At 35.5% G+C, this 15,046-nt stretch overlaps 1 protein-coding gene across 1 annotated transcript in view; it reads right to left on the reverse strand.

The window, feature by feature from the left end:
- Window positions 1-15,046, reverse strand: part of LOC129240368 (dynein axonemal heavy chain 3-like) — a 321,108-nt gene that overhangs the window by 97,209 nt on the left and 208,853 nt on the right. The gene's annotated exons all lie outside the window — the stretch shown is intronic.

A 15,046-nucleotide genomic window follows, 5' to 3' on the forward strand; every position in this document is an offset into this window, starting at 1 on the left:
CATTGCCCATGGATCCTTTCAAAACATTGTAGTTAATGACTTGGGCTTGCGCCATTTGCTGCCAACCTTCATCAAACGCATCATTACTGGAGACGATACGTGGGTTTATGAGTACGACACGCAATCCAGAAATTAGGCGAGTGAGTGGACAGCTTTAAATGTGCACAGACCAAAAAACCTCATCCTTTTCAGTTAAAAAAGAAAGCGATACTCACGGCCAAAGAGAAAGAATTTGTTGGAAAGCAACTCGTGGATTTTGCACCATTATAACACATCGTCACAAAGTGGCAAAAAGTTTTGAACCAAAACGAAGCGAATACTATCCAACAGCCATCGAATTCACCTTATACCTGCGATTTTTTTCTGCTTGATCAGGTCAAAAAACTACTAGCAGAAAGCATGTAATGGAAAAAATCGAAGACGACGGCTCCGAGGCCTATACCGAAAATAGAATTCCAGAAATGTTTTAAGAGCTGAATCAAAAACTGGCATAAGCGCGTTGGAGTAGATGGGAAGTACTCTGAAAGCGATAATATCACTTTTGAGGAATAAACTTGTATTTTGAATTTTCTGAATATATTTCGGGAACTTTTTGATTAAGGAGGAGTAAATATTTAATTTATTTTTATTTTTTGATATAATTTATTTAAAAATTATTTCAGAAGTTATTGAAATTAAAGTTTAATACTACATAAATAATTCGACAAAACTTAAACATAAATGTTGTAATTCATATAAACTTATTGGCACGTATACCCTTTTTACGTGTTTGGCCGAGCTCCTCCTCCTCCTTGATCTTGTTCCACAAATGAGGGACCTATTAGAAAAAACTTGTTCTTCATTTTGATATTTCACCGAGATTTGAACGTACGCTCTCTCTGAATTCTGAATGGTAGTCACGCACCAACTCATTCGGCTGGGGCGGCCGCTTATCTATATATATAAAAATGAAATGATGTTCGTTTGTACGCATTTTTTTGGGCCGATACGAGGCCAATTTTATTCGTTCTTTTTTCATATTATAGGGATCCCCTAGGGGAAGGTTTTTAGCAAAAAAAATTCTTTTAAATATTTTCTTCATATAAAAAAGAAGAAAAAATCAAAATATTGTACAAAACAAAACTTGCTCGATTCTTAGATTATAGTAAGTTTCGAATCGACATTCATTTTATGTGTACAAAAATATATTACAAAAAAATGTTATAGTTTTTCAAAACATTTCATTTTCAACTATTAACAAAGAAGATATTTCATTCATAACACTTTTTGGTAGACAACGTTTTCGCGTAAATGAATAATGACGATGGTTTGCCTACTCGTGAGCAAGCTACATACAATTGTCCATGAGAAAAAATTATTAATTGTCATAGCGAAGGCAAGGCGAATGGGAACTGCAAACGTTTGAAATCGAATGGTAAATCCGTTGGAATCAGTGGAATTCTGGGTATCAAAACGTCTTCTCCTTTGTACTTCCCTTTCAAAATTGTTGCTTCGATAACGTTACCCATTAGCTTCTTCACAGCGAGTCTGGTACCGTTGCAAAGTCGTGGCACATTAATGTTGCGCAGCATAATAATCGGTGCTCCAATTTTTAATCGTAAATTATGAGGTAGTAGGCCTGACAAATCGAGTGAGTTTAAGAATTTAGTTGGATAATTTACGACATCATCTTGATCAGTAAATAGTGGCCATTGACTAACTTATATGCAACTATGTCACCCGGTATTTGATCCAAAATAGCTACATTTATATCATTTACGTCCTTATTTTTCCCAGCTAAAATTGCTCTTTCGCTGAGCCAATCATGGTTTTTGTAGTGTTGAACTATGTTTGGAAATACACTCTGTATCAATGTAATATCGTAATTATTCCCGTTGGATCGACAGACATTTGGCCATTTCCGATTTTCAGTAAGTTTCATAACATTGATCGATTTATAGCCAAATAAATTATAGAAGTTTATTTTACGTTATCTCCTTTTTAAGCCCTTTTTGGGAGAACATAAATAAGTTTTAAAATTATGCCAAAGACATACAAAATAATAATCATAACCTATTGTATATATCAAAAGAAAAATAAGTTTTAAACTCCTAGATAAATACAAATGTATGTTAGGATAATGCTAAATAATCTAATTTTATCATAACTTTGTAAACTCCTATGTTAAAATGATTTTGGGCAATAAATGAAATGAAATGAAATGAAATGAAATGACTCGATCTATATACATATATAAAAATGAAATGATGTTCGTTTGTACGCATTTTTTTGGACCGATACGAGGCCAATTTTATTCGTTCTTTTTTCATATTATAGGGATCCACTTGCTCGATTCATAGACTAAGTTTCGAATTAACATTCGTTTTATGTGTACAACTTTTTTTGAATAAATATACGAATTTTTCGTTATTGTGAAACGATTTGTGTCGTGTTGCTAAGTTGCAATTTTTTTTCGGCGGAGAGTAAACATAAACACAGAGGACGCACACGAACACACGAACACACGAACGCCGAACTACTGATTTGTGTTTTGTGTGCAGTTCATTTGTAAGAGCAACAAGTGTGTTGACCAAGGATAGTAGATTTACCAAGGTTTGCCAGACAAGAAACAGTTATTCGGCTCTCAGAGAATTTGACAGAAGTTGTTTTTGGGTTTACGGCAAACGAGATATACATTTTGTAAGAACAAAGGAAATGTTCAAACGGTTTGTTTACGAATACCGCACACCAGAGCACACCACTTTATACTTTTCCCCATGTGATGTGGCAGAAAAAATTTTTTTGTTTTTGCAGTTTCAAGTAGACCTGATAAATCTATAGGCCTTTTGTGTTGACAGTTTTCTTTGAGTATTCACATCGATAAGATTACAATAGAATACATTGTTCTCGGATTGATACGAATTGAAAAAAAATAACATTACATTTTCGGAATGGCAGATTTAAAAAAAATCGTGGATTTATTTACCGAACTATTAATGAACTAAACACAACAACAGCAACATGTTTATGATACAATCATGAATAATGTTAGCCATGGAACTGGTGGATTGTTTTTCTTGGATGCTTCGGGGGGAACACGAAAGACCTTTTTGATTTCATTGATATTAGCAACAATTCGATAAAATAATAACGTTGCATTGGCACTCGCTTCTTCCGGAATTGCGGCTACATTACTGGAAGGTGGTCGCACAGCACATTCTGCATTAAAGTTGCCTTTGAATATGCAGGTAAATGAAACACCAACATGTAATATTTCGAAAACATCTGGAATGGCAAAAGTTCTTAAAGTATGTAAGCTCATCGTATGGGACGAGTGTACAATGGCACACAAGAAACCATTGGCACTTGATAGAACTTTGAAAGATCTACGAGGAAGCCAAACAGTCTTTGAAGGTGCCGTGATTTTATTGGCTGGAGATTTCAGGCAAACATTACCTGTGATCCCAAAATCTACGGCTGCAGATGAAATCAATGCATGCTTAAAATCATCGTATTTATAGAGACATGTAAACACGCTTACACTTACTACAAACGTACGTGTTCAACTACAGAACGATCCATCAGCAGCTGAATTTTCACACCAATTACTGAAAATGGGAAATGGCCAAATGTCTGTCGATCCAACAGGAATGATTACATTGCCTAACAATTTCTGCACTTTTGCACAGTCTAAAGAGGCATTGATACAGAGTGTATTTCCAAACATAGTTCAACATTACAAAAACCATGATTGGCTCAGCGAAAGAGCAATTTTAGCTCGGAAAAATAAGAACGTCAATAATATAAATGCAGCCATTTTGGATCAAATACCGGGTGACATAGTTGCATATAAGTAAGTCAATGGACACTATTACTGATCAAGATGATGTCGTAAATTATCCAACTAAATTCTTAAACTCACTCGATTTGCCAGGCCTACCACTTCATAATTTACGATTAAAAATTGGAGCACCGATTATTATGCTGCGCAACATTAATGTGCCACGACTTTGCAACGGTACCAGACTTTGAAAGGGAAGTACAAAGAAGGAGAAGACGTTTTGATACCCAGAATTCCACTGATTCCAACGGATTTACCATTCGATTTAAAACGTTTGCAGTTCCCTATTCACCTTGCCTTCGCTATGACAATTAATAGGCGCAAGGGCAGTCTCTACAAATGTGCGGCATTAATTTAGGTAACCCAATTTTTTCTCATGGACAATTGTATGCAGCTTGCTCACGAGTAGGCAAACCATCGTCATTATTCATTTACGCGAAAGACGGAAAAACCAAAAACGTTGTTTACCAAAAAGTGTTACAATAAAGTTCGAATGAAATTGTATCAAAGAATTTGCTTTGTTACGTATTAATTTTATTCTCTTTCAGCAAATCATTGAATTTATCGCCTAGCAAAGTGGGCGAGGGTACGCTAGTTTGTAATATAATATAAACTTACCAATGCATCAAAAATTAGAATTCACTACTCACAAAAGTAAAGTTATTTGCTTCTGACTAATAGTGGTGCATAAATATTTATACATAAGAACAAACTATTTAATATTTCGTCCTGGCATAAATTCTAGCAACGACAAAATTTGGATGGGCAAAACAGACCTAAGGTCACTTTTTGTATTCCCGTATTTTAAGCTCGAGATGGGACGAATGATTTTCTATAGGACTTATGCCTGACCTTTAATAAAGTGTCAGTGAATGTTTTGTGTTGAAAAGTATCCACATTTTATGTTTGTATGCTGTATGTTTGGGATTTTTATCGTTTTTAAATAAAACCTCCTTTCTTGGCATACCCACTTTTTCTTCCCTGGTATGTAATTTTCCCTTGAGAATGGACAAATAAAGATGCTTATGCATTGTGTCACCTGCAAAAACTAGTTTTTTGACTCCCTGAGCTGACATGCAAGCCCAAGCTATGAGAGAACCTCCGTCGTGCTTAATAGTGAATTGGAGATTTTTGATTTGCAGCTCTTCATGTGACTTCCGCTCTACCATACGACGACCAACCGGAACAAAAATATTATACTCGCGTTCGTCACTACAGGCTACGGTTTTCAAAACTTCTTTGTTTTATATTTAGGTGTTGGCGAATAAGAGTCGTTTCTATATTTATTTTTGAAATAGGCGGATTTACCGTTAAACGCGAGCGTGAAAATTATTGTTCCTGTTGTACTGTTTGCACTGTCTTAGCGGATACTTGGGTGTGATGTGTTGTCTTCAGTTTGCCGTTAGTCTTTGCGGGTGCTATATTGGGGGTTTTACTGATTTTCTTCTAACATTCGACGATGTTATTGACTTTCAGCAACTCTGTTCGACCATCACATGCTATATTTTATAAATTATCGCATGCTTTGCGCCGTTTTATTATGATTTCTATCGCTTGGCGATATCGGCTTTGACATACTACAAATATATTTCACAGATTTTCGTTCATTATGAAGATATAAAAGAATTTGTTTTTCAGCTCTTTTCAATTCTTTATCCTTTGGTACTTTCAACATGCACAATAAATTCCTCTTCTTCAAAACTACATCAGGCATTTAAATTTGTACATACAAGAGACTATGCAAAATAATTCTGTGCGCCACGTATAGACTGAATTCAGCCTAACAGCCACTTACTACAAATTAAAACTAAACTATAATTCTAATATTCCACAATAATTCAATTGATGAACAATGATTAATATTTGCCAAAAGCAATTCATTTACTTGCTTGCGTGCGCATTCTAAATTCAGAAATTATCTGCATAACACTGACCATAATTGAGTGCATGTCCGTCCAGCTGCATGTACATACAGACATATATTGTACATTAGTATGCAACATTATTATGCATGCCGTTGTTTCCTGAGCATATTTGGGAGAGAATACTTTTGAAAGAAGGGTGTTTGGTTAAGAGCTTGAGAAATTAAAATGACATAAATATTGTTCGAATGCATTTTTTTATTATATCTAATCTGGTAGAAAAATTTCTTGGCATTTATTTTTTGAATTGATATCCGGCATAGGTCCGCCGCAGCTTTAAGTTACATGGTTCATTTGATCAGTCCAATTTGATCAAAACCTTTTCCCATAAATCTGGCACGAATATTGCAATAAATCAGTAGTTAAGCGCACTGTATGGCAAGTTGTGGCGACTTGTTGGAACCAAATATCGTTGATGTTTAGCTGATTAATTTTTTTAAACAAAAATTCAGCTTCTCCCTAATTTCAAAAGAAATATGAGACGATATTTTTTTTTAAATTTATTTTTATTATTTAGGTATATTTATAGTTATGCGATTCTATGTACTAATGTTTATATTGAACGCATATATACATAAGTACATAATCTTGTGAAGACTTTTCTCTTTTTGATCAGTGCACCTTTGACGCACTGGATAGATGTACATTAAAGCCTACTTGCAGCAGAAAAATGATGAACAGAGGTTGGGTTAGGTTAGGTGAAACTGGCTGGTCGAGGGCAATCAGATACCATTTTGGTTCATACCAATACCAGATCAGAGCCCTGTTTTTTTATAGATAAAGAGAATAAGTCCAAAGTACAATATCATAATAATTGAAATGCTGTTTGCTAAAAACTCATGGGTGAAAGCATAATTTTACTGCAAGACAGTAGCAAAGTTCATTAAATTGCAAAGTTGATTTGGAAACTCGTTGGCCATGTCCAATTTTAACGGAATTCAATTTTTTTAGTAAATTTGATCATTTATGCTTTCATGAGTTTTTCGAGATCTTCAGAGATTACACATACAGAGATGGTTCTGGTGCGAATTGTTGAAAAAAATACTGAACAAATATTTAGGAAACCAAGAATCTCAAAAATATTAATTGAAAATGAAAATGTTCAAAAAGTTATCGAAATATTGTAAGAATTCACGCGAATTTTACAAATCAATAATTACATTATTTCGATTGGCTGATTAATTTAAGTCAAATATTGTATCTTATAAAAGTAATTACAACAATCTATATTTACAAGGTAGAGCAAAATTAATCATCCAATTTTGTTTGTGAAAAACTTTTTAACTGAATTAAAAAAATTATTTCGGATGATGAAAATATTTATTTTGGCGCTTCCGCGCTCTACGAATTGTCGATTTGCATACTGCAGCTGTTTAGCTCACAAATGTCAAATATGTATGATTCATTTACAATGCCCTTTTAAAAATTATAAACCTTCTGAGTAGATGATTAATTTTGCGCCACATTGTTGGACATAACAATTACCTTCGATAAAATTAGAATTTAATAAAATGAATATACGAGTACAACACAGTTTTATCTCTTCTTCCTCTAGTACAGACCAGCATCGGACCAAAGCTACGACACATTGCATATTCACGAAAGACATAAAAACAGTCAGAATGGGAACATTTTCGTTAGAAGTTAAAAGACAGCTTTACTCTTGGAAGTTATATATGTATGCATATAGCATTAAATGCATTCGAGATCAATGATTGTGTCAAATTTTAATTTAATCGCAGTGAGGTTTGCATTGCATATATAGATTATTTTAAAAACTTTTATAAGAAATAAAATTTCACTTAAATACATCCATAGCCGCGGTCGCCGTAATCGAAGGGGTTGGTACGTGACCAGCATTCGATTGTGCTCGTATTCAAAACTCCAGGCTTGGAAGGCCAAGTAGTAGAAACAGTTTTTTCTAATAGTGGTCGGTCTTCGCCAGGCAATGACAAGCCTCCGAGTGTATCTCTCCCACGAAAAAAGCTTCTCTTGAAAAACCGTTCTGACGTTGTAAGTCCCTCCATTTGCGTGATACGGTTTTATCATTTTTCATTTTAATTTCTAAAAATTGTTAAATTTCAACATTTCTGTTTTGACTTTGCATACGGATCTCACACAGAATATCTTATAATAAAATTTTTGAATTTACAATGAGAACTAATTTCAATCCATTTCTAGAACTTCCGATTAAAGCTCGATGCACCAGTGACATACATATGCACATGCATTTAAATATACATATATGCACATAAGCATTACCACATTGTTATTAGCACTCATTGCCGCTTCACAAAACAGCGCTTAGTATTTATAAATGCGAGAAATCTACACTCGTACGAGTATTTAAACAATAAATTTCTCTTGTATTATTTAGAGTTGTCATGCAGTTTAATTGATTTTGTTATAACATTTGTTGCCAATGTCCATACATTTCCCCACAGCATTCGCACCAACTGCGAATTGTTACCATGTATTTACAAATGTACTCATACAAAAGCAAGCTTACATGTGCACACATACATATGCACGACTCCCAATATATATACAATAAATAGGTGCATTTATAGTATGTTTGTGTGGGCTGGCATGCATGCAAGTTGCTTATAAGCCTTGCTATCCAGACTGGCCACATTTTCCCTATTTGTTGCTGAATCGCATGCGAAACAATCGTATGAGGAGGCTGTCAGTTCAATTAGTGTCAAACATACAGTCACTACGTTTCGAGAATCCCAATGAGAAAGCTGAAAGTGAGATGATCTTGGGCAGTATAGCGTGTCATGCCACTCTGCTTTACAAGGTTTTTTCGCGTGAAGTTTAGTAAAAATATTACAAACTCCAACATAATTCAATTGGTAACATGGAAATGCCAGTTAGTTTTCATGAAGGTATTTTGCGGAGTGTTCGCTAAGATCACTGTTTACTGAAAAATCGGTGACATTACAGTCAATTTGGAGGAGCATCGCTGAAATAGATACCGAAAACAAAGTCTGGCAAGATTTGATTGACAATATGTGCCACTATAAGCCCAACCAACGCGACTACATAAATGAAATTATTTCCCCTATGTAACGAAAATGTTTGTCTTTTTTTTTATATTAGCAGGATGAGAAGAAAATAATGTAAAATTTAATATTACTTGTTCTTGACGATATATGCACCTTTAAGTTCAAGAAAAATCTCAGATCTTTCATAGTTTATAGTATCCAATCTCAGATCTTTCATAGTATAGCATTCGCTTTCCTGATCATTGCAGTGTATACCAAGCCGAAATCTTTGTTATCTCAGAAAGTGATAAATAGAAGAGTAGTGACAAAGAATTCTTCCGTTACTCCGATATACAGGTAGCTTTGAAATCACTTTTATCATGTAAATACCCGTCTAAGACAGTAAAAGAGAAGAAAAATTATTAAAAATGCTTAGACAGTATTTTTCGATTATTATTCTGGGTGCCCGGACATAGTAACATTAAAGATAACTGTAAGGCAGATGCGTTAGCTACATTGGGCTCCTCGCTTCAAATTAGTCAGTTAGTTAGGCCACATACAAACTTTTTATACTTAGAAACACCATTACTGTTGTAAATTTCAACTGGAAATAGTTAAACACCTGCACTATCAGTAAACAAACGTGGTCGGAATGGAACATGGGTCGCACTAAGAGTCTACTTAAATTCAGTAGGAAGGATCTAAGAATCGCAGTAGGTGTCTTATCTGGGCATTCCCTAAGACATGCCATTAGTTTAGGGGCACCATCCAACGACTTTTGTAGAAGCTGTCAAGATATAGAAGAGGAAGAGGCAGTCGAACACCTTCAATGCAGGTGGATGGCTCTGTGTAAAAGCCGGTTGCTATTACTCGATCTCGCGTTTCTGGACAACATTGCGGATGTTGCGAACCTCACACTAGCTAATATAGCCAGCTCTTCACAAATCAAACAATGGTTTAGAGAGGACCAAGTATAGTAGGGATTGGTTTGTTCCGGTGGTACCACAAGGCGCTTCTAATTCGCCTAGGTGCGTCGAAGGACAGCCACTTCACATAACCACCTTACCTAAATGGACAGAAATAGACAGGTTGAAACTCCTTTTCAGTTTTGTATTTAGTGTATCGGCTGTTGTTTTTGACTGCATAAGAACTATCGATATCTGTCACTATGGTTTGAGAGGAACTGTTCCAGAAGTTCATAGTTATGGTAAATGCTGAGCGCTATCAAACCATGCTGACTGAATTTTTGTTTCGAAAAATTAATCAGCTAAACATTTCCGACATTTGGTTCTAAAAAACGGCAGCGCAACTTGCAATACAGTTGCTTAACAATCGTTTTATTGCAATATTCAAGCCACCATTGATGCCATATGTTCAGATTTTTCCAAAAAGTATATGAAAAAAATACAGGGTGGCTGATGAATTTTGCTACATTAATAAACTCAAATAACTTTTTTTTTAGTGTATGGAATTCATTTATTTTTTTTTTCAAGTTGAAGGTCATTAAATTTTATTAAATGTAGCTTAACTAGTTTTAAAAATAATTGAATTTAAATGCCCCCCATGCTCGTTGACACAAGTGCAGCATCTTAGTAAAAAGTTGTTCATTGCTGCTTTGAGAGTTGCGACAGGAATAGCCGCAATTGTTGCCCGAATGGATTGTTTTAGTTCATCCAAATTTGTTGGCTTTGTTTTATAAACTTCTTGTTTACATAAGCCCCACAAGAAACAGTCAGGTGCAGTAAGGTCAGGCGACCTGGGGGGCCAACGAAATTCGGAGTTTCTTGAAATCAGTTTATTGGGAAATTTTCGTCGCAACTCTGTCATAACAGTCTGGGCTATGTGAGACGTTGCCCCATCTTGTTGAAACCACACAGAGTTGAAAGGAATTCTCTTTCGGCGTAGTTCTGGATAGAAAAATTCTTTCAGCATTTTCAAATAACGGTCTCCAGTAACCGTAACGGTGTGACCATTTTCTTCAAAAAAATAAGGCCCGACAATACAGCGTGAAGAAACCGCACACCACACTGTCACGCGAAGAGGATGCAATTCCGTCTCGTGGAGTATCTGTGGGTTAGAAGTACTCCATATTCGACAATTTTGTTTGTTCACATTGCCGTTTAAATCGAAATGGGCCTCATCAGACATGAAAAGGCAGATTAACATGTTTTGGTCTTCTTCCACCATTTGCAGGATCTTCTGGCAAAATTCCAAGCGAATCGGCAAGTCTGTTGTATTCAGTTTGTTAACCATTTGAATTTTGTAGGGAAATAAGTCTAAATCTTTGTGCATTATTGTTTGCAAAGACTGTCGGCTGACACCAAGTTGAGCAGATAAGCTTCTTGTTGAAACCCTTGGATTGCTTTGTATAGCTGCAGCTACAGCAGCGATCGTTTCTTCCGTCCGAACTGGTGGGTTTCGATGATAAGGCCTTCTTGCGACTGTTCCTTGCTCAGCAAAATTATTCACCAGTCTCATTATGGTCCATCTGCTCGGGGGATCGTCGCCAAACATCCGCCTGTACTCTCTCTGTACCAAAACTACGGACTCCAGTGCGTGATAGCGGCGGACTATCCAAATTCTTGTTTGCGTGTCCCAGTTATCCATTTTAATAAATTTTAAAGATCAATCTGCAAATTAAAACAAAAATGGAACAGATAACTTAAAAAGAAAAAGTTATTCAATTTTTTTTTGGTAGCGGCTTTCATCAGCCACCCTGTATATGCCATGAAATTTTTCTACCAGATTATAATGAAAAAAATTCACTCCAATAATATTTTTGTTTTGTATTATGTTTTAAGCTCTCAAATCACCCGATGCATATGATTGGTCCTAACATCCTTTGTTGGGTGTTTCCTCCAACTCCTCCTCCAATTTGTGGTGAACGTATTGATGCTGTGCCACAGTTATACGCAGAAATATACTTATCAGTTTAGCATTGCCAGTCCAGAGGCGATCTCTATTAGAATCATTATACAAGAAATACTGGTTAAAAACTCAAAATTTAAACCAACCTCCAGTTCATATTTAACCTACTAAATTACTTTTAACGGTTTCTTTGGATTGGCATTATTCTTTGAGTAGAAAGTATAAAAAAAAAAAAAATAAACAATCACGCGATGTTTGTCTCGCTTGTGTATTATCGGGATTGTGTGTGGTTGAAATTTGGCCACCTCTGAATCTTATCTTTCCACATCCTGCATTTCGGAAATTTGTGTGTCGGGATTTCGTCATACACCTTCCAAATATGATTTTTGCAAATATATTTCCGACAGGGATGAACATATTTTGCTATTGGTGCTTTATGCACCAATATTCATATGTGAAGGGTGTTTTTAAGGAGCCTTAGAACTTAAACTGATAGTACAAAAGAGAAATATTGAATGCATTTTATTTATTCAGGTAGATAATTTTATAGCATTTATTTTTTGATGATGATATTGCACATATGTATATCCGCCGCGGCTACGAGTTACGAGGTCTATTCGGTCAGTTCAATTTTTGACTACTTTTTCGAAAAAATCTGGACGTATGGCGTCAATGGTGGATTGAATATTTTAATAAATCTATTGTTAAGCGCGCTGTATGCCAGTTGCTCTATTTTGTTCGAACCAAATGCTGGTGACGTTTAGTTGATTAATTTTTGGAAACAAAAATTCAGTCAGCATGGCTCCATAGCTCTCGCCTTTTAACGTAACGGCAGCTCCTTCCTCATTTCGAAACAACTAAGGACCGATGATGCCGCCAGTGCTCTATGAACTTTGCGAACAGATTTCATTATTTCAAAGTAAACTTCCAAAATTTGGAAGCGTTATTCTGGCATTAAGGGATTCATGATGACTTGCCAAACCTTAAAAATTAAAAAAAAAAACCAACCCTTTCGGCTGCGGCAACCTCCAAACCTTACTGAACAGAAGGGTCAGCACAATGTGCCAATCTCACCTGTCAAACCTGTCGATATCGATAGCTCTCATATAGCTAAAAAAACACCCGATATATAGAATGCTGAATATATGTATTAAAAGTATATTCAGGCTAGCTACTTGCATATTAACTATGAGCCATATTGTCTGAAACATTACAAGTTAGTATGTAATTTGTAATTCTATTAGTTACTTGCATGGTAGAATACAGTGTAAAATTAATATTTATTGATGGTTGAATTGTTTCATGTCGTTAATATTATATTTCAGTAGATACTAGTTACTAATATGCCTGTACCTCTGTTTCCATTACTCCCCACATTCAAGACTGTCTAATATGAGCCTTTATGGACAATGCGCCATTGTCCAGGTACTTGCAATCTGACATAGTTGCTTGGTCGCATGATGTTGTAATTTGACTTGGTATTACGCTTTTCGCAAATTGCTACAAGAGGTAATATACGCAAATGAAGTTCAGGCGAACAGAAGCTTCACAATATGGATATATATAATTGGCACGTACACCCGTTTTGGGTGTTTGGCCGAGCTCCTCCTCCTATTTGTGTCGTGCCTCCTGATGTTGTTCCACAAATGGAGACCTACAGTTTCAAACCGACTCCGAACGGCAGATATTTTCCATGAGGCGGTTTTTCATGGCAGAATTACACTCAGAGGATTGTTATTGCCAGCCGAGAGGCGACCGCTGTTAAATAAATTCTTCTCCATTTTGGTGTTTCACGGATACTCGAACCTACGTACTTCAAATAGCAGTCTCGCAGCAGCCCATTCGGCTACGGCGGCGCAGCTTCACAATACTAATGTATTATTATACTAAATATAAATAACTGTAATATATTAAATTCTTAAAAAAAAACCGTAATCGCAAGGACTTTTTTCATTTTTGTGAAAAAATAATTTTAGTGGTAGAATTGCACTGAAAAAAATACACCTTGTTTCACATGCTTTATATTGCAGTTCGGAATATAATTTGCGATCTGCGGTTCATTAAAACCAACAGACTACATAGATATGAATATATACCATACATTTATAAAAATAGCTAATGGTACATTCTTGTAATGAAAAAACTTCTCTTCCGATGACCGCAAAAAAGTGTCTTCAAGAACGAAATTGGCGCAGCCATCGATCAAATACAGGCCCATAAAATCGAAAGTGGACTGAAAAAATGTGTCCATCGCATCGACTACTGCAAAGCTTGGCGTTAAAGTTATTTAAGTCAAATCAAACCGTAAGGACTGCACTTTCAAGTAAAAGAACACAAATTTCAAGTTACAAACGTTAGATGGCCCACCCTATATAAAGGATGATTTTTTAAGAGCTATAGGAAAGTTTTTCAAAGAAACACACGTAAACTTCAGAAAAATGCATGCATTTTTATTTAAATCGATAGTACAGTCCATATAATTTAAGGCTTGAAGATTATTTCATGCAAATGTTGATCGCGACTGCGCTTCAAATTGTCCATCCGCTTAGTCCAATTTTGACATACTCTTTCCAATGTTTCGGTCGCTATCTCACATATAAATGCTTTAATGTTGTCTTCCAATGCGTTAATTGAATCGGGCTTGTCTGAATAGACATAAGCTTTAACATAGCCCCAGAAAAAATAATCTAAAGGCGTCATATCGCACGATCTGGGTGGCCAATTGACAGTCCCGAAATGTTCACCGAACTCGCATGTGTGTGGCATGTGGCACCGCCTTGCTGAAACCACGTGCCATGCAAGTCAAGCTCTTGCATTTTGGGCAAAAAAAAGTTGGATATCATTTCACGGTAGCGCTCACCAATATAGCCAAAAAGTAGTTGAAAATGTTTTATTTTGCAAAAAACAAAAAGTGCGAAATAGGTTTTTAACTCAAAAATTCATTGCTCAAAAACAACTTATTTTAGCTACTGGGTATTCAGCTCAATTGAAGTTTGAGGTGTCGTCTTGATTTGGAAAAAAGTTAAAAAAATACATATTTTGAAATATTGAATTTCGAAAAAATTTCGCACTTTTTCTTTTTTTGCCATTGACAATCATTTTGAACACAGAATCATTAAAATCAGTTAATGTTTGACTAAGTTATGAGGAATTAAAAAAATGTTCTTATATAAATAAAAAAGTCGATTTTGAGCCGAAAAACAAAATTGCCGATAAATCCTGAAAAAAAAATTTTTCGGACGAACAAAAAAATACGTGTCTCATTATTTTGACCATAGAGCAACATATTTGAGTGACATCGAAATCGAAGAACATGTCCCTAATAGCCCGGCTGAATTGAAATGGAAAGCATCAATTATGTAAGTACGAGTAAAGCTGTAGTGCGATTCACTAGCACATTTTAACAATATTCGCGTTGTTTTCTTTTCTTAACCCCAACTTTAAATATT

This window comes from Anastrepha obliqua, chromosome 3 (genome assembly GCF_027943255.1).
Source record: "Anastrepha obliqua isolate idAnaObli1 chromosome 3, idAnaObli1_1.0, whole genome shotgun sequence".
Taxonomy (NCBI): Eukaryota; Metazoa; Arthropoda; class Insecta; order Diptera; family Tephritidae; genus Anastrepha; species Anastrepha obliqua.